We start from the raw sequence: 20,251 nt of genomic DNA, 5'->3' as shown, positions 1-20,251 counted from the left end.
CTGAAATCGTGTGAGCTGTCCACGCGCCCGAAGTATAGTGCCCTCCTGTGCCGCGTCGCGCGACAAGAATCTACGTGCGCCATACGGATGTGATGAGGTGAGCCCATTTTCTTGATGAACTTGTTCATAATGCGACCATCCTAATATTGGTGCTTCCAGTAGAGAAGGAACGCGGAGGCGCGGGATGTTCTGTGAAGGCAATCTGGAATTGTGTTCCTTCATACTCAGCTTGGGTTGAGTACGGGCGTGCATATAGCACCAACCAATTTCGGTTTAATAAGCGTTGGAGCCTTATCACATAGCATCACTGTGCTCTATCATTCTGCTTGATTTAGATAATTTCTTATGTTGAACGCACACTGTCTAAAACTGCGTGGGCGGGCTAAAGTCGCGTGAGCTGTCCACGCGGCCGAAATTCGCGCCCTGCTGTACCGCTAGTTTACGAATCCATGTGCCAGTCAGTGACGCTCTTAAGGTGAGCCCATAATTTTTTTATGAGATGAACTTGTTCATAATGCGACGCCGTGCGATTATCATAAATTTATGTTTCTAATGGTGCTTCCAGTTGCGCTCTGTTTCGAAGGTACATGTGCGAGTTAGGTTGCGTGCGCTGGCTATGTTTGCACATAATGTTCTGGGAGAGCAATTGTGTTTCTTCATACTCAGCTTGGGTTCAGTGTTCTTTTTAACATTGAGTACGTGCGAAGCTTCACCGCGTAGCATTGTTTAATAAGCGTTGGGGCGTCAGTGAGAGCCCTATCACATAGCATCACTGTGCTCTATCATTCTGCTTGATTTAGATAATTTCTTGTGTTGAACGCACACTGTCTAAAACTGCATGGGCAGGCTAAAGTCGCATGAGCTGCCCACGCGCCGTCGGAAATTCGTATTTCAGATATTGCTGCATGGTGCTCGTGAATCTATGTGCCCGTCTGCAAAGGTGAGCACATCTTTTTTTTTTTTTTTTCGAGATGAAGTTGTTCATAATGCGACGTTGTGTCCTGAGCTTATATTTCTAATGGTGCTTCCAGGAGTGCGAGGCGTGTTGCGTGCGCTGGCAGAATGTTCTGGGAGAGCAATTGTGTTTCTTCATACTCAGCTTGGGTTGAGTCTGCTTTTTAAGATTGAGTGCGTTTTTGTGTGGTCATCCTAAATTTATATTTCTAATGGCGCTTCTTACTGTTCAGTAGTGCTCGTGCGAACGCGGGGGTGTGTCGCGTGAAATGTACGCTGGCTTTGTCTGAACAGAATATTCTGAGGGGAGCAATGTAAAATTGTGTTTCTTCACACTCAGCTTGGGTTGAGTATTCTTTTTTTAAGCTTGAGTAGGTGCGAAGCTTCACTGCATAACATTGTTTAATAAGCGTGGGAGCGTCAGTGCGTCTTGAGCTTCACCACATAGCGCCACTATGCTATTGTCATTCTGCTCGATTTATTTAATTTCGTGTGTTGAATGCGCGCTGTCTAAAATAAAAACGGACCCAAGCTCTATAAGGTTTATTGATCATTCAAGTTGTTTTTCTCTCAAGCCAGCTTCTCTGCACAGCATCAACTATCGATGTTTTCTCGATCATGTGCTTCTTCCTGCTTATTTCGAACGCGTGCTGGCTTCCCTGATTAGCATCACGATGCGTTTTTTTTTTTGCACTTTGTTTAATACACATTGAAACGTTTTTTTTTGTTTGTTTGGTTCTGTCACAAAATTAGTTCTCAAGAATGAACACGCTCCATCATCACAACACATTGCATCAACACATTGCATCATTTGCCATTCTGCTTGATTGAAACAATTTTTAGGTTGAACTGCAATGCACACACATCCTAAGCTTGTTCTCAGGGGTGGGCTTGACCTAACGCACCCATGCAACCAGGTGAAGCCAACTTTACTTGTGTATAGTGTGTTTTGAAATGTGTACCCTAAACGCGTTTTTTATTTTATTTCCTATTAGCAACTGTGGCTATGTGAACAGCGGGAGGCGGCGGCATGTAAGCTGTTCAGACTTCTAACGCTGGCTCTCTAGAAGTATGAACCAGTTGGATAGAAATGAGTCACCAAAGCAATGGCAGCTGTCCATCTTTGCAAAGAGGGTAATCACAAGCGGCGCCATCTCTTCTATGTGTAGCGAACCTTCTTCGGCGCCGTCAGAGCATGTGAAAAAGTTTCATTGTGAACCAGTGAGCAGCCAGATGGGGTGGGCTTCACCTAACGCACGCATGCAACCGGGGGAAGCCAACTTTACTTGTGTATAGTGTGTTTTGAGATGTGTACCCTAAACACGTTTTTTTTTTTCGTTTCCAACTGTGTCGATGTGAACAGCGGGAGGCGGCGGCATGTAAGCTGTTCAGCCTTCTAACGCTGGCTCTCTAGAAGTATGAACCAGTTGCATAGAAATGAGTCACCAATGCAATGGCAGCAATCCATCTTTGCAAAGACAAGCGGCGCCATCTCTTGTATGTGTAGGGCAGAGCATGTGAAAAAGTTTCATTGTGAACCAGTGAGCAGCCAGATGGGGTGGGCTTCACCTAACGCACCCATGCAACCAGGTGAAGCCAACTTTACTTGTGTATAGTGTGTTTTGAAATGTGTACCCTAAACGCGTTTTTTTTTTAATTTCCCATTAGCAACTGTGGCTATGCGAACAGCGGGAGGCGGCGGCATGTAAGCTGTTCAGACTTCTAACGCTGGCTCTCTCGAAGTATGAACCAGTTGGATAGAAATGAGTCACCAAAGCAATGGCAGCTGTCCATCTTTGCAAAGAGGGTAATCACAAGCGGCGCCATCTCTTCTATGTGTAGCGAACCTTCTTCGGCGCCGTCAGAGCATGTGAAAAAGTTTCATTGTGAACCAGTGAGCAGCCAGATGGGGTGGGCTTCACCTAACGCACGCATGCAACCGGGGGAAGCCAACTTTACTTGTGTATAGTGTGTTTTGAGATGTGTACCCTAAACACGTTTTTTTTTTCGTTTCCAACTGTGTCGATGTGAACAGCGGGAGGCGGCGGCATGTAAGCTGTTCAGCCTTCTAACGCTGGCTCTCTAGAAGTATGAACCAGTTGCATAGAAATTAGTCACCAATGCAATGGCAGCAATCCATCTTTGCAAAGACAAGCGGCGCCATCTCTTGTATGTGTAGGGCAGAGCATGTGAAAAAGTTTCATTGTGAACCAGTGAGCAGCCGCGGAAGGAAGCATGGAGCAGTTGGAGCCTACCAGCCCCAGGCTAAATCTATCTTATGGTAAAGGTTTCAATACCCCACAGTTAAACTTATATTATCTCATCTAGAGATTAGAGGGAGTAGCAGTTGGGTCTAGCGATGAGTGGAATTGCAGTTGGAGCCTGTTAGGGAGCTCTAGACATAAGTGACCAATGAGAGGCTTGTAGTCAGATGGGCCAATGTGCACAACCACTTGTAGTGAGATGAACCGATAGCAGTTGGTGTCTATCGAGGGAGCTGAGTGTCCAATGAGCGCAAGAGATGACCGGGATCTCTCTGATGCAGCTGAACCAACCCACAGCTGGACCAGGAGGCTGTTGTACCAAATAAAGGTTGATATCAACAATTGTCGTGTGTCTCGTCTGAAGCTGCTGTCTGATCAATAGGAGTGGGTGAGTGACCACTTGCTGTTAGATGGACCAATCGGAGTTGGAGCCTATGAGGGAGCTGTGACCAACTAGAACCAATAAGGAGCTGGGTGAGCGGCCACTTGCAGTCAGATGGACTAACGAGCAGACCACTTGCAGTTAGATGAATCAATAACAGTTGGAATCTACCGAGGGAGCTGAGTGAGCAATGAGCGCGAGAGATGTCCACATAGAATTATGAACCAATGATCTCTCTGATGCAGCTGAACCAACCCACAGCTGGACAAGGAGGCTGTTGTACCAAATAAAGGTTGAAATCAACAATTGTCGTGTGTCTTGTCTGAAGCTGCTGCCTGGTGGTGGTGGTGGTGGTGGTGGTGATAGGGCTTGCCGCTGTCGGCCTCACGTATGTGGGCAACGTCACGACTCACGCCCTGGGGGAATGTGCGTCCTCTGCCGACTTCTAAGGGAACTGTGCCGACATATGTCTGAAAGTATCTGAGGAAAACCCAGGAAAAACCCGAGACAGCACAGCCGGCACCGGGATTCGAACCAGGCTGCTGCCTGGCTTAGGATCGACAAATTCAGGTAAGCCAATCACCGTTCAGTAGGCTTAGCGTGGACCAATCAGGGCCAGCCATCGGTAGGTTTAGAATGGACCAATCGTTGTGAAGGGCCAATCAGCGTAAAGTGGGCGGAGCCAGTAAAAAGTTGCGCCATCTGGTGTCAGTGGGCTTAGAACGGGCCAGCGAGGGCTAATCGGTAGGCTTACATTGGGGACGGCCAATCAGAGCGCTGGGAGGGTGATCAGTAGGCTTTGGCTTAGACGTCTGAATCAGTAGGCCTAGAACGGACCAATCAGCATGAAGTGGGTGGAGCCAGTAAATAGGTAAGTTTGAACATCTGAGATAAAGCCGCAGCGGGGTCGCTGCCATCTTGCGGGCGCTACTGAAGGCTATGTTCAGCGGGCCAATCGGTGCGCTTAGAACGGGCCAATCGGTAGGCTTAAACGGGGAACGGCCAATCAGAGGGCTTAGAAAGCGTGGGAGAGTGATCAGTAGGCCTAGAATGGACCAATCAGCGGAGCTGGTTAATTAGCATAAAGGGGCGGAGCTGTGCTCAGTGATACGCATGCACCAATCAGCGTGAAGTGGGCGGAGCCGAGTAATTAGCATAAAGAGGCGGAGCCGAGTAATTAGCATAAAGGGGCGGAGCTATAGTCAACCAATCAATGATCAGTAGGCTTAGCACGGGCCATTCAGCGTGAGCTGGGCGGAGCCAAGCCAACTAATTAGCATAAAGGAGCGGAGCTACGGTCAGCTAATCAAAGATCAGTAGGCTTAGCATGGGCCAATCAACGGGAAGTGGGCGTAGCTAATGGCGGCCAATCTTGGGCTTTGGGCCTGGGCTTTGGAGATGGCTTGTGTTGGCTTAGAACTGGATTGTGTTGGCTTATAAGTGGATTTTAGCTTGGAATTGGATTGGAATTGGATTAGAATTGGATTGGAATTGGATTAGAGAAAACTCTTGGCTATAGGACTCATTTCTATACTACTTGTGTTCTGGCTGACGGGCAATGTTCTGTGTGTACGCATTCACACATGTTCCTGTTCACAAGGAAGCCAACTCCCCTGCCTCTCTTGTTGCCTGTTGGCTTCAAACCATGTCCACTCGCGTTCCAGCAGCGGTGGCTCCGCATTTCGCAGGTGGGTTTCGGTGACTGCGTACACTTTAATGCCCTCTCTAGTCGCATTTTCCTGGAGCTCCTTCCTCTTCAATTTGCTTCCCCCATACATGTTCAAGAGGCCTATGTTCGATTCTGATCCTTTTATGGGTTTCCACCGCCTTCTTTTTCTAGTCCGCTTGTTTCTATTCCAGTCGTGGCTTTTTTCTTTGTAACGCTCATTTAGGGCCTCCTGAGGTAACTGGAAACCTTCATCCTGATTGCATCCATCTCATCCATTCTCCTTCTGCTGTCCAACCTGTTGTGGACTAGCACTTCTAGGATGTTCCAGAGCTGGTCATCTGCTCCAGGGCTTTTGTCCCCCCACTGTCACTCCAAGCCACTCCACAGTGCTTTCGAAGTTTGTTGCTTCGGTGATCCCCAGTGTTTTCTGTGGTTCACCTGATGCCTTGACCGCTCCTCGCTAGCTTTTTGGCTAAAAGACGGCACACTACGCGAGCAAGGCGATACGCTGTTCGCGCAGCTGAAGCCTCTTCACAGTGTATGCCGTCCCGTGTCCACCCTGGCTCTCTCGTAATGTAACTCAGATCTATAAATTCCAGTTTCATTTCCCTGCACAGTGAGCGCAGTCGTTCATTAAGTACTTTGGTTTCGGCCGCCTTGAGTCTTCCTTTAGTCGTTGCCTCAGGTATAGAGCATGTGGCACCCGGGCCTTCAAAGTCTTGAGGTTTTCGTCTTACGAGGTTCACCACGTCGTCCCCGCTGTTCTTTCATATGTCGTTGAGGCCAGCGTGAATTACAAATTTTCTGCGTCTAGGTTGTTGGTTCTTCACGTACTCTTCTATACTCTCGAGGGTGTCTTGCATGGTGCAGCCAGGTTTATATAGGAACTCAAGTTGTTGTTCCGCACCCACAAAGTTGTACAGTTCGTGGGCTATTCTGCCAACGTTGCTATCGCCCACTATCAGTACCACTATGGCACTGGGGCCGTTCCGGTGACTACATTCGAGTCGCAAAGGCCCCCTTCGCGTATCGCCTTGTCCGTCCGTACCGGTGATGATAGGGAGTCTGCTTCCGGGTTTGGCGGGGCTTCGGCCGGCCTGCTCTGGGAGTCTGAGGCTGTGGTCATAGTGTGCGTTTCGGCTGGAAAGTCGCCCTGGGTTTCATAGTCCGTGACCATAGGCGCCGACTGCGGGGGGGCGCGGGGGCCCTTGCCCCCCCGGAACATGAACTAGGGGGGGCGCCGCCTCCCCCGGGAAGTCCCGCTAAGAGACTGACACCAACCTTTGGGGCTCGGCGTGCCCGGGTCAAAAGAGCAAGGAGGCACCAACCCCAAAAATGCATCTTGCAATTTGTAAAATATGTATCCGCCCACCATACTCATTATCACAGTAGAAGGTGAGGCGAAGAAACACACAGGATGACACAACACATAGCCTGAATTTTGCCCATAGCAATCAGATCAATGAAACGAAGCAGTCGAAAAGGTACCAGCAGCTGCCAGTGAGATGTAACGGTAGGATCTTCGGAACGCATATCCGTTGGGAGCGGGTTCAACTCCCGCTGCTCCATTTCATTGAGCATATTCATTATATTGTGCGCATTTCGGGTCAAACACCGAGGATTCAATGCCTTTTGTTCCCTTTGCACTCAGTTTTCAAAGGCGTAATGCCTTCAGTTGTGCACATGTTCACCGTTTACGTTCTCTCTGTCTTTTCTTTTGCTTTCTTCTTTTTTTGCCTTTTTGTCTTCCCCTTTCACTTTTTTTTAATAACAAGCCGACATCCATCTGGCTTACCTTTCCTTTCTTTTTTTTCTTACTAAACATATCCCCCCCCCCGCCAGAGTACTTACTTCGCGGCGCGCCCTTGCCTCCCCCGGAAAAATGAAAACTCTCCGCCTCTGTCCGTGACGATAGTCGTGGCACACGGGACTTGGTTCCGGCTCACCTCGTGTTGAGTTCCCCTGGGTTTCCAACAGTCGTGCTAGTTCCCCCTTCAGTTCTTCCACTTCGCGCTGTGCCATCTCCAGATGACCCGATAGCTCCTCGTTTTCTACAATTCGTGCCTCTCTCTCTTCCTTCAGCTTCAGCTCCCACATACCACTAAGTGCGTCAATATGTACGCAGGTTATGCAGGTGAAGGTGCCACTGTTGGCTTCCTCTAAGTTCTCGAATGGAGTTTCATCCAAAAAGCATCATCGCTTGCACTGCCCGCATTGCACCATATGTTCCTGTTCCGATCGGGTGTCGTCCGCCGGGCCGTGTTTTACTCTGCATCCTTCCGTGAACATTCTCGAACCTCATTTTTTACCCTCACCTTTTCGTGTCAAGGTCGGTCGTCTTCTCCAGTCAGATTATCTCCACGAGGAATAGAGTCAGGGTGGAGCGATGGTGGACTGGCCGACGAGCGATTGCTAGGCCTAAGTAGTATATACCCAGTCAGAAAATTCTGTCCTACGGATGTCCATCGGATATACTTTCACGGAGATACGGATATCCGCAGAATAATGAAATTCCTCCAGTGGAGATACTACGGAGATCCACTTGGCCGGGCTTCGAACTTCCTAGGAACGTGCACTTTGCGGACATAACCAGGAGATACGGACAGAAACAGGAGCTGTTTGGGATACGCGTGTATCTCGAGCGCGTGTTACTTTGTTATTTTTCAGAAGTCAGTATACGCTTTGTAGTAAAATATAAAGCGTGTTTCCGCCATTTTTTTAACATCTGCCACCGTCGCCGCTCGTTTCAGTTTCTGTTGCTCCGCTTTGCTTCCCATGAGGGAAAATCAGCGCGGCGTTTCAAAAATAAATAAATAAATAAAAATTAAAAGAAAAGAAAGAAGAAACAGCAACAAGAGATTGGGGCACTCAGCCGAAATGCTTTGGAAATGAAGTTGCATTCACTTCCAAACAGGGAACAGACACTATACATTGGTGTTCTCGCGAGCTTCTACACATTCGAGAGCCCTGATCGCCTGTGAGTCGAAATGAAGGGTGAGCTGTCTAAGTTTAATTCGATTGCGTGCACAAACAACGGCGAAATTAGAAATTGTTTTGCGTATTAAGTCGGCGTAGAGGTAATATCCCTGTTTCTTACTCATGTAGCTTGAGAAAGTGAGTTGGTCATGGAAAGCCGAATTTCTGCAGTGCTACATCGTCCCGCGTTTCTCTCTCTCTTCAAATACATGATCCGTACAGCATCCCATCACGGAGCTGATTCGGACAATCCGTGAAACGGCCGCAACAGGACCTCCTGCGGATATACGGCTACGGATATCCTTCCACAAATAATCGAGGAGAGTCCCACGGAGGTCGGTTTTCAGATATGGACATTGGGATCTATTTCGGACGTCCGTAGGAGATGGTGTTCTGTCTGGGTAGTCAGCTCAACTGGCCCACAACTCACACAGTGGCCTGGACGCCATTAATGAGCAATTAGAGAAATTTGGGACCCCCCATAGTAATTAGGATAATTCAGGGAGTCATTACACTAATTGGGGAGCATCTAGGACGTGTCCAGACCACTGTGTGAGTTGTGGGCTAGTTGAGCTGATAAAAAATAAAAAATAGGTAGAAAATAAAATAAAAAGATAGAGATAGAGTGGAGAGAAGGAGTTTAGTTGAAGATCAATGACGCCATCTTGAAGAAAGCGGTCCGAAACGGCCGCTGACTGTCGCTGGGCGACGGAGCACGGAGGCAGGTTGCAAAGCATCGCAGCTATGAACACCAGTTCCGGACATCCTGTGACGTCAGCTGTGACGTCATCATGGCATGTCTGGGCAAGTTAGGACAGCTCTGGACATGCAAGGAGAAAAACACTCGTAATACAGAGGCTGGAAAGCAAGAGTAAATATGCAAACCATCAATAGCTAACAAGAAAATAGAACTAGTTACACAACAAATGATCCCACCACAACAGGAGCGCAGAACGATGCGACTGCTCTATCCGACAGCCAGACAGAGAACTGACTCGTAATAGTTTTTTTCTCCTGTATAAAGCCCCACAGCAGCACCCCCTAGCGGTTACTTTCTCAACTAATCTCACAACAAAATTATTAAGAATCACGCCAGCGCTACTCCCGTTCCCAAGGCAGAAGAAGATAGAAAATGGCGGGGATGCCCGGACAACAGCAACCAGCACCCGACGTGCACTGGCACGAAAATCGCAAACAAAGCGGGAAGAAAGTTGGCGTAAGTATTAGTTACACAGCAAATCAGCTCACCACAGCAGGAGCGCAGACCGATGCGACTGCTCTCCGCGACAGCCAGCGAGAAACTGACCAGGACGCCGCTCCGCGGCCGCTACGCATTCGCGCTCCTAGCGCCCTTTGGGGCGACCACCTACGAGAGGCTAAGAGAGAAGAGCATTCCTGCGCCCCCTGCTGGCCGTTCTCATTGGTCGTGACGTCATCCTATTGTCTCAGGGCTACCCTGTTTTTTTCCACTAATGCTCCTTTGGGACAACAGCAACCAGCACCCGACATGCACTGGCACGAAAATCGCAAACAAAGCGGGAACAAAGTTGGCGAAAGCATTAGTTACACAACAAATCAGCTCACCACAGCAGGGAGCGCAGACCGATGCGACTGCTCTCCGCGACAGCCAGCGAGAAACTGACTGGGACGCCGCTCCGCGGCCGCTACGCATGCGCGCTCCTAGCGCCCTCTGGGGCGACCACCTGCGAGAGGCTAAGAGAGAGAAGAGCATTCCTGCGCCCCCTGCTGGCCGTTCTCATTGGTCGAGATGTCATCCTATTGTCTCAGGGCTACACTGTTTTTTTCCACTAATGCTCCTTTGGACAAGGTCAATCTACAATGAAGCCATGGCATGACGTCATCATGCACCTGCGTGGCTCAAGGACGCGTGCGCTCTAGACAGGGGACCTATTATTTATTGAATCACTATCCCAAGATTATATCCTTTATTCTTCTGTAACGATTGAATAGGAAGCTATTGCAGAAGAGCACCATGCATGAAAGCTGATCGTAGGAATTCCAAAGTCTTACTAGATGAGACTTGCAAAAGAACAAAATATCCTAACACGTAACTCCATCAACGGCTAATAAGAGGACTAGGCACTCAACAAATCAACACAGAGTACGGGTAACCAGGAGCGCAGAACTCAGGGCAGCACTATCGTCAAGACAACAATGTTCCTTGTCAAAAAAGAAAAAATACAAAGTGTCAACAAAGGAAAGCATGCATATCGGGGCATGTCAGAACATGTCAGGACAAATTGCACGACTGCTGGGCAACAGAGGAAAACAAACACTTGAACAGAGTGAAAAGACACTCACCATCATTTTTCACGTTCACAGCATTCCCTCATTGTAAATCCGCTCATCACAAAATCCACCTGCATGGTCGAACACCATTCACTAGTGATGAACCACACATCAGCACCCCATCAGGGCCAGACAGAACCCCACCTAAGCTACGCTCTTCGACTGATGATCAACGCAATTGCTAGGATCATAATTACGGTGTCTACACCCGCCAGTGTCCAAGAGAGAAGTGAATCCTTGCGCCCCCTGCAGGCCATTCTCATTGGTCGTGACGTCATCCTATTGTCTCAGGGCTGCACTGTTTTTTTCCGCTAATGCTCCTCTAAACAAGGTCAACCTGAAACAATAGTATCGCGGTATGACGTCACCATGCAGGTGCGTAGCTCATGGACGCTTACGCTATAGACAGGGGACCTGTTACTTATTGAATCACTATCCCAAGATTATTTCCTTTATTCTACTATAATGATAGCATAGGGAACTATTGCAGAAGAGCACCATACATGAGAGGAGATTGTAGGAATTAAGCATTTCATTCCCAAAGTCTTACTAAATTAGACTTTCAAAAGAACAAAATATCCTAACACCCTCAATGCCTACATACAACGAGCTAATCGAGACATGTCCATCCCTTCCGAGTCTGGCAGCTAACTGAATAATGTCGCTTCGTTCCTCGACTGGATAAAGTCATGCACGTCTCCCCCTTGTGGTTACTCTCTGAACTAAATGAATCGCAAAATTATTAAGAATAGCTCTACTCCCATTCAAGGCAGCACTATTGTCATCGTCAAGAATATTCCTTGTACAAAAAGAAAAAACTACATGTAGAAGGAGTCACATCACAGGATGTCTGGAACTGGTGTTCATAGCTGCGATGCTTTGCAACCTGCCTCCGTGCTCCGTCGCCCAGCGACAGTCAGCGGCCGTTCCGGACCGCTTTCTTCAAGATGGCATCGTTGATCTTCAACTAAACTCCTTCTCTCCACTCTATCTCTATCTTTTTATTTTATTTTCTACCTATTTTTTTATTTTTTATCAGCTCAACTAGCCCACAACTCACACAGTGGTCTGGACACGTCCTAGATGCTCCCCAATTAATGTAATGACTCCCTGAATTATCCAAATTACTATGGAGGGTCCCAAATTTCTCTAATTGCTCATTAATGGCGTCCAGGCCACTGTGTGAGTTGTGGGCCAGTTGAGCTGACTATATACTACTGGCCTATTGGCCAGTTGCATCTACGCCGTGATGATCCGAGCCGTCCAGGAAAGGCTGTGGCAGTCTCTACGGGATCATCATGGCAGCCGGCACGAGCACTGACTTTTTAGTTAGCCAGCCGCCTGCGCTGTCTTTTAAAATTCCCGCTCTAAGATGCCGCCCGCACTAGAGTCTCTAGCTATCCCGCACGAAAGCGTCCTCACGTGCCAACGACTTCTACCCCACTCATCTAGGTGGTGTTATCAAGGGCCCGAAACACGTGGCCCGAAAGTTCGCCAGTTCCTTTGCGGCATAAAGTGAGTCGCGTCATGCGTTTCGCGTCATCGGACGTCAGAAAACGTCATAAATTGAACGTTATGGAGACATCCGGTGGGTAGTGATTACTGATTGGTTCCCATGAGGATGAATTCATTTTCTGAGCGATGATTGGCCGCTTTCAAATTTGTTCGCGAGCGCTCAAACAGGCGACAGCGCGGCGGCTGTGCCGGTTGGAACCGGCGTCCACGGAGACGCCGGCGTCCGTTTCAGACGGCTCGTGTTGTGTAGCGGTTGGGTTGGAGTATGAGTTGTGATTTTTCCTGTTTAAAAACGCAAGCTGTGTCATGTGAGTGCCCTTGAACAGTCACAGCTGCCAGGGAAGACGACTACGCAACATTTCTGCTTTGCTTCTTGGTGTAGAAACGATTCGAGAGTCTGAACGCCTCGTACCCGATACCCGGTCAACGACTGCCGACAGGTAAGTCATTTGTCATTGCTTGTTGCCTTACAACACCGCATTCACTTCGTGTATTGTGAATAAGTTGCAGTGCAGCTCCGCTGCTGTTCCGAAAGTATGAAGACGTTGTGATATTCAGAACCGTGGTCCCAACTTCATTCATAAATGCACATTGCTTTCCAAATTTCCATACTCCTTCGTGAGAAATTTGAAGAAAAAAAAACTACCGGGCGGCGGTTCCACTTGTGACGTCATACTTGGAACTGCGCGGATTGGATAGCCACACCTAGCCAGCTCTGCCTGGCAACCAGTTTGTGTTTACACTCCGTCATGGCCGCTGTATCGTGCTGAAATAGCTGTCACCAGCTATCGGGGACCACCGCGCCGTTTTATCATGTTTCTTATAAGAAATACTTCGTCTTCGAGCACGTACTCGTTCTCGTTCTCAATAGCTTTGGCGGTGCTTTCTGCACGCGCAGCAAGTCCGCGCATAGTGCGCTGCCAAAGCTATTGAGAATGCGTACGAGTACGTCACACGTTAGGTGTTAGGTCTTGTTGGTAGCATGAAGCACAGTGCGGGCACAGAATGTCCGCTCACGACGGCCGTCGTTGCACAACGAGGCCATCCTGTAAGGCTTGTTAAAGAAGACCGGCAAAACTATCTTTGCGGCTATTAACGACAGCAATTATCACGGAACACACCCAAAACATTCACCTTCGCCCATAGATCTCCGCCATCGCATCGACGATTTAGCGTTAGCCAAGCCACGAGCCCGGCTAAGCCAGGACGAAGCCGGGACTGGTCAGGGCTTGCCGACCACAGGACCGCCGTGCCAGGGAAATTTAAAAAAAAATGTTTTCTTAAAAACTACAAACAAATGGGTGAAAATTTTTCACATGTATGCTCCCTGTGCGGAAACGGACGCACAGCCCAAGCATGGCTCCATTCTGTCGCAGTCGAAAATCGGCGGAGCTGAGCAGTCAGTAAATCGGGACTGGAATACGCTCTGACCGAGACAGACAGCATAGCTTTGCAGATACTATGGCAGACTATATTTCTGTTCGTGAAACAATATCATCTAAATGTTATGATTAAACACCCGCTCACGTCGTACCATATAAAGGTATGACGCTACTGTAAGTCTGACTCTCGGTGATTTCGCTCGCAAAGTTTCATCCGACTTTGACTTAGTCGCTGTTCTGTACGTAGCGCCAAAGCGTCAGGCTATTCGGCATGAATATATCATTGTGAAGTAGCGCAATAAAAGGTATTTTTTGTACCAAGGTCGCTCATCACACCCCATGGCTACGAGCTTCTCACAACTCAACCACCGTTCTTATTTTTAGCGTTCAATAGCACCTTCATTCTTTCTATTTAAATTGCAACTTTCACATGCATACCTGTACATCTGATACTAATTTTCATCTTGCAGCCACTGAGCTCCAGCCCGCAGTAGCAGTCCTTGCAAGAGGCAGTCTGACATTATCAGGCTTCTTCAAGCAAATTCCGGAGATTTATTAATGTCATGTTGTTTTCGTTACACAAAGTCATGCTGTATACGTCTTGCTTTGTATAACCGCATGTCGCACAATAAAATACTTCATGTGACAAAAATAACCAAGGCTCAGTCGTATTCCTGTAACTCCCACTGCATTCCGACAAACGCGAACCGAAAAACAGTGAATGGAAGAAAAACAAGGAACAACAAAAGAGGACAGGAAGCAGAGCAGAGAGGAGGGGAGTAGTGAGCCAGAAACGGATAACACGTCATTTACGTCTTTCGCGGCATAATCAAAAAATAAAGAAAAAATAGGGTGGCTAGTACTCAGTCATTGGTCAAGCTCCGGAGGTCACGTGAGTTTTCAGCTACAATAGATTTCTACGACAGCTTCGCGCCCCTAGTATTACGTGTTGCCAGGGGGCACCACTATACTTGTTAGTTGCTTTGCAACGAGGGTCCAGCACTGAAGTATGCGGACATCCGTTGGACCTGTTGGAAGACTCTAGAGAACGTATACTTGGCGCGCCGTCAATGGGATTCTCCCCGAGCGTGACCGCCCGGGCGCAGCCATGGATGGATGGATGGATTGATTGTAGTGGCACCCCTGGTGGGCCTCTTTGCAACGAGGGTCCAGCACTGAAGTATGCGGACATCCGTTGGACCTGTTGGAAGACTCTAGAGAACGTATACTTGGCGCGCCGTCAATGGGATTCTCCCCGAGCGTGACCGCCCGGGCGCAGCCATGGATGGATGGATGGATTGATTGTAGTGGCACCCCTGGTGGGCCTCTTTGCAACGAGGGTCCAGCACTGAAGTATGCGGACATCCGTTGGACCTGTTGGAAGACTCTAGAGAACGTATACTTGGCGCGCCGTCAATGGGATTCTCCCCGAGCGTGACCGCCCGGGCGCAGCCATGGATGGATGGATGGATTGATTGTAGTGGCACCCCTGGTGGGCCTCTTTGCAACGAGGGTCCAGCACTGAAGTATGCGGACATCCGTTGGACCAACGGCCATCCGTTGCATAGAGTATATATAGGAAGACTCTAGAGAACGTACTTGGCGCGCCGTCAATGGGATTCTCCCTTCTCCTTTTCCCAAACCTTCTGCAAAGAAGAGATCATCAGGTCCCCCCTCAAGTCCTCCGAGCCCATTTTCATGCTCTGGTAGACGAGAAGTTTTCTACGTTTACGGCAGCATATACTGATGGCGCATCCCGAAACAACAAGTCCGCCTCAGCCTTCGTCATTCCATCCGAAGGCGTCGTGCACGGAAGACGCCTTTCACATCCAACCTCCTCCACAGCTGCGGAACTCTATGCCATCCTTTTCTTTCTACAACACATCGCTGATTTTCCACCCCGGGAATGGGCAGTCTTTACAGACTCCAAATCTGCACTTCAAGCAATTGAAACTTCCGGCATACGAGGCCCATCCGCACCCCTAGTCACAGACGTGTTAATGGCTTACCACACTATCTACGCCGCAGGCCACAGGCTAGTTCTCCAGTGGGTTCCAGCCCATTGTGGTGTCGTGGGGAACGAGCAGGCCGACAGCGCCGCAGAAGCAGCACTCTCGTCTCGGAACCGGACCCGTATTGTTCTGCTCAGAGGAGACCGCCGTTCAATTCTGCGACGTCTAGTGACACCCCTGGCTTCCCGCCAACGGACAACCGACATTCTTCCCCCCTCTATGTTGAACAGAGTTGATCCCACGCTCGCTTTCCGCATGCCACGAAACACATCTCGTCAGGATGCTGCATTAATCCACCGCATGCGCCTCGATGTGGCCTTTACAGCTCAGTGGCGTTACCGCTTGAGACAAATTGATTCTCCCACCTGCTGCCACTGTGGTGCTCTTGAGGATCTGGAGCACATTCTTCTTCATTGCCCTCACTACGAACCTTCCCGAACCACACTCTCCGAGTCTCTTCGTCAGCTGGACTCTCGCCCTTTCTCCCTACCGAAATTGCTTGGTCCCTGGCCCAATCCAGCCCAGCAACGCTCTGCGCTCAAAGGTCTTCTGACATTTCTGGACACCATCGGACTTCGATCGTTATTGTAAAGGGGCACGTTATTTTATTCCCCCCATTCCACCAAGCACTGGGGTAGAGTATCGCCTGTTGCGATGAAACTCCCCACTCTCCAAGGCCGAAAATAAAGTTGTTTGTTTGTTCCCTTCTCCTTTCCCCGAGCGTGACCGCCCGGGCGCAGCCATCCGTTGGTCATAGACAGTGTTAGTGGACGAATTTCTGCCCCCTAACTACAGCGGAGCTGCTCCGTTTGTTGCCAACCCTGTGCAGTCACGTGGGATACCAAACAGGGAAACGAGAGAGAAACTGATGTTCTGAGGCTGGAACAACATAGAAGGGACAGATACAAACAAGCCTCAAATTGCCTAAGAAATCAACGATGAAAGATAAAAGTCACTGAAAAGGATAGCCAGCTGTAGGGATCGAACCCACATCTTCTGGATTACCGGTCCAGGGCTCTACCAATTGGCTCTACGAGCCGATGGAGGGAACGACATCCATCGTAGGAAGCGAGGTAAGCCGTGTAATTGCGTTGAGTACGTACGAACCTTCGGGATACGTGCAAAATTGAGTAGTGCTATCGGAGTCACAAGGTAGACGTTGGGATGTAGTTCCGTATCGGGACCACTGGCTTTTTTCAAAGAAAAAAGAATAAAAACAAAAATCGAACGCTTTTACGTGAAAGAGGAAGTAATTAGTAACGAAATTAAACAGGAATGACCCTCGTATATTGCGTAAAACGTATAAAAATTAAATTTTATCGCCGGTTTCTTGATGGCGATCCGCCATCTTGGCTGGACCTGACTGACCTAACCAGACGCCCGCACCCGCACCGCCTAATGCGTGCCTGGGGGGGGGGGGGGGCTGCGCCCCCCAATCTGTAGAACCTAACTTAACCTAACCTAACCTAACCTAACTTCACTAAAGCGAGGTGATTTAGACTATTTCAACGACCCTACCTTTCGCAAGACGGCAAGTTTCGAATCCGTTAGGCTTAGCATTCCCGTGTTTCTCCTGCGCTAAAAGTGAATCAGATGGGGTTGTTTAAATGCATATAAAAAACTTCTAGTCCACAGAATTTTATAATTCTTACATTTTTAGATTCATTATATGATCTTCTTCCACTTCTATGCAATATTTACTTCTCTAACCCTTTCACTAATTTTCAAAAACGAGTGGTCCCGATACGGAACTACAAAACGTTGTTATATCAAAGGTGAATCATATTATTATCTATGAGACTACCTGCGACACCGCCAACCCTTTGCTCTCCACCAACAGAGATGAACATGTTTACCGCCTATGACGTGTTGAAGTGGCGTTTGTATGCTTTGCGAGCGAAATCAATAAATCGTTACCCATCGCAACAAATGTAGGCATGTATTTCCGAAGACAACGATAATCCAAAGATGAATACACGCAGTAAATCGTCATCTTCATGATGCTCTGCGAACCGCTGCGAACCAACGGGAACCGGAAGTGGCAAGAACGAAACCACCCGCCATTCCTTGCTCTGGTCTGTCGAGCTCCGTGATAATACAGTGACAAACGAACGACAGCACACACGCAAGTGATGTAGTGGGAAAATGTTCACTGCTTATTTGTTTAACAAATACGTATGAGATACCCACATAGTACGCCGAATTTAGATATCAAGTGATAAATATAGGAAACGACCGCGTCAAGTTTAGCGGAATGAAGCAGCCAACGGAAGGCAAGGGCAACGCCTTCCATGACCAACGGATGGCAGCTCCCTTGTGGTCACGCCAAGCGAGTCCGACTCCCCTGGGCCAAGTCCACTATCCATCCATCCATCCTCTACCCGGCGGCGGCGGGGAGCCAAAAATCAAAAAGGCCCGAACTGTACCACGAGCACGACCGTGACTGTGCTGTACTCTGCAATCTGCATATTCATTTTTGGAACGAAATTCTACAAAAAGAGCTACCTTTCATATTCATCGCTAATTCCTTAAGCAAATTGAGGCGTTGTATGTATTTGTCCCTTCTATGTTGTTCCAGCCTCAGAACATCAGTTATCAGTTCTTTCATCTACTTTTCAGGCTTTGCGCACGTGTTTTCCTGTTGCCGTGGCTGGGCACTTACGCAGAATTGCCGACCCAGTCGACACATTACGAAGACACCCTACACAGACAGCGGCAAGTTAACAAACCTTTCTGTGGTTCAGTACAGTTGAATGTATTCATTCTAATCGCAATGAGTGGAGGCGAACGCATCTTCGGTGCCGTCTTAGAGCGTTTCAAACGACGTCAAGAACATTTCTTCAAGAAATGGGAGCAAAAGGTACATGATGCTGATGACAGAGCTCTCAATTCGTCAGACGACGCACTGTCAGGAAGCTGCCTTTTGTCTGCGACTGGGCCCATATTCACTCCCAGTGTCTCTGTTATGTCAGCGAGCGACACAAGTACTAAAGAGCTCAACGACGACTATGATGATGATGATGGTAGTGCATCTACGGCACGAGCTATAGTAGCGAGCCCTCCAAGGAGTTCTCTCCACTCTGTGATCGATGTTACGGGTACAGAAAAAGAGCTCATCGACTGCGACGACGACGACGACGACGACGACGATGATGATGATGATGATGTAGCTCCAGCACGAGCCACAGTAACGAGCCCTCCAAGAGAGAGACTCCACTCTGTGATGAATGGGACAGAACCTGCCATGCCACAAAAACGCAAAATGTGTGTTCTTGAAGAGATTTACATTCGAGGACCCCACTTAGATGTTTCAGGGATGTTGCTCAAGTACATGCTTCCTGAAGGAGCTGAAGTTGTGCGCTGTTCACGGCCCGTGAAGCCTCTGTTGCGCTAATAGTACTTTATCTACTTACTAGAAGATGTAGCGTCCTTTTTGTCACGAAAGCTCGACATGCATGGATGCACAGAACAGGCTGGTTGCGAGACAAAGCAAGTGAAAATGCAGCATATCCACTTAATTTGTACACTACACTACTACTAACACGTACACTACTTCATGAGTAATGAATGTTATGGAAGAACCTGACATCATTTTCGTCAAAAGTAGTTCTTTAGAGTGTCATATTATGTTTGATTGCCATTTGTTTGATTCATGATAGAGGATAATAACCATGTAATGGTCAGGTTGTTGTTTGCTCGTGAAAGCTCGGTATAAAAAGTTTCAATTTTTTTGCATAATTTTGTGCAGTGTTGGATGCACGAAAAGGAACTATTGTAAGAACTGCATACTAGCAAAAGCAAAAGTAGGTGAATAGACAGAATATTTTACAATACTTCACCATGCAAAGTGCTTTATTGTCATCGTAGGATATCATGAATGTATTGATGATTGCTACAGTACACAACACGTGGCTACCAGGTGGAAGGCTAGGGATTAAGGGTAAAAGGGCACAGGCGAGCTGGTACACATCCCAAACAGAAAAACCGGAGACAGGTAAAGAAAGATAAAATCTGTTTTTCCTTGTGTGTGATCTTACTGTTTGTTTTAAGACTAGGGATGTTGTAAGCCCAGATGTAAGCAGGAGCTTGACAGCACAGTGCATAACAAATATATTTGTAGCTGTCGCTATCATTGTTGTTATGAATGCAGATGGGTTACTGATGTTTGTGAAGCTCATCTAAAGGGTGCCTAGATGTCCTCGAGGGACCCACCTCAATTTCTGTCATAGAGCGCATCACTTTGCCTAAATACGTAGTACGCTGTCGTATACCAGATCTTCTCTGGATGTGGACATCACATTTCCGTCAAAATATTTTTGTTCTTGCTGGCAACCAAGCAAAGTGTATAAATCGTTGCTGTCCAAGCAGCAGCCTAGGACTACAGGTACCACATGACTTATCAGTCATCAGTGCTTTCCACAAACTTCAGTTTCAAAAGTTCCCAAAAGTTTTTAGGCTTTGATGATAAATGTATATAAAAATATAGATAACTTCAGGAAATGCACTTTTATATTGAAATAGGCCCTAGGCATGTATCTTCATAACCTTGAGAACACATATCAGTCTTGCATGTGGGTCAAATGCTCGTGAATATGTTTACAGCTGTTGTAAGGGCACGTCAGCTTCAGTGCCCATAGTTCATGATGTCTTGTCGCTTAGGCTACAGGTAATGGTGATAGTAGAGTTCAGTTAGTTAAAAAGCTTCACTCTTTCTTTTCTGTTCACCAAATTTCTAGAGAGATGTGGGTTCCACTTCCAACCTCCAAACCATACAAAAATCCCACTAA

At 48.0% G+C, this 20,251-nt stretch overlaps 1 long non-coding RNA gene across 1 annotated transcript; it reads left to right on the top strand.

The window, feature by feature from the left end:
- The first annotated feature begins 17,610 nt into the window (after window positions 1-17,610).
- On the top strand, window positions 17,611-19,593 carry LOC135396442 (uncharacterized). Its single transcript, XR_010423386.1, has 2 exons — window positions 17,611-18,011; window positions 18,084-19,593. It is a non-coding gene; the product is annotated as an uncharacterized LOC135396442 (long non-coding RNA).
- The last annotated feature ends 658 nt before the right edge of the window (window positions 19,594-20,251 follow it).

Source organism: Ornithodoros turicata, chromosome 6 (assembly GCF_037126465.1).
Source record: "Ornithodoros turicata isolate Travis chromosome 6, ASM3712646v1, whole genome shotgun sequence".
Classification (NCBI taxonomy): domain Eukaryota; kingdom Metazoa; phylum Arthropoda; class Arachnida; order Ixodida; family Argasidae; genus Ornithodoros; species Ornithodoros turicata.
This window is presented reverse-complemented; position numbering and strand designations above follow the sequence as displayed.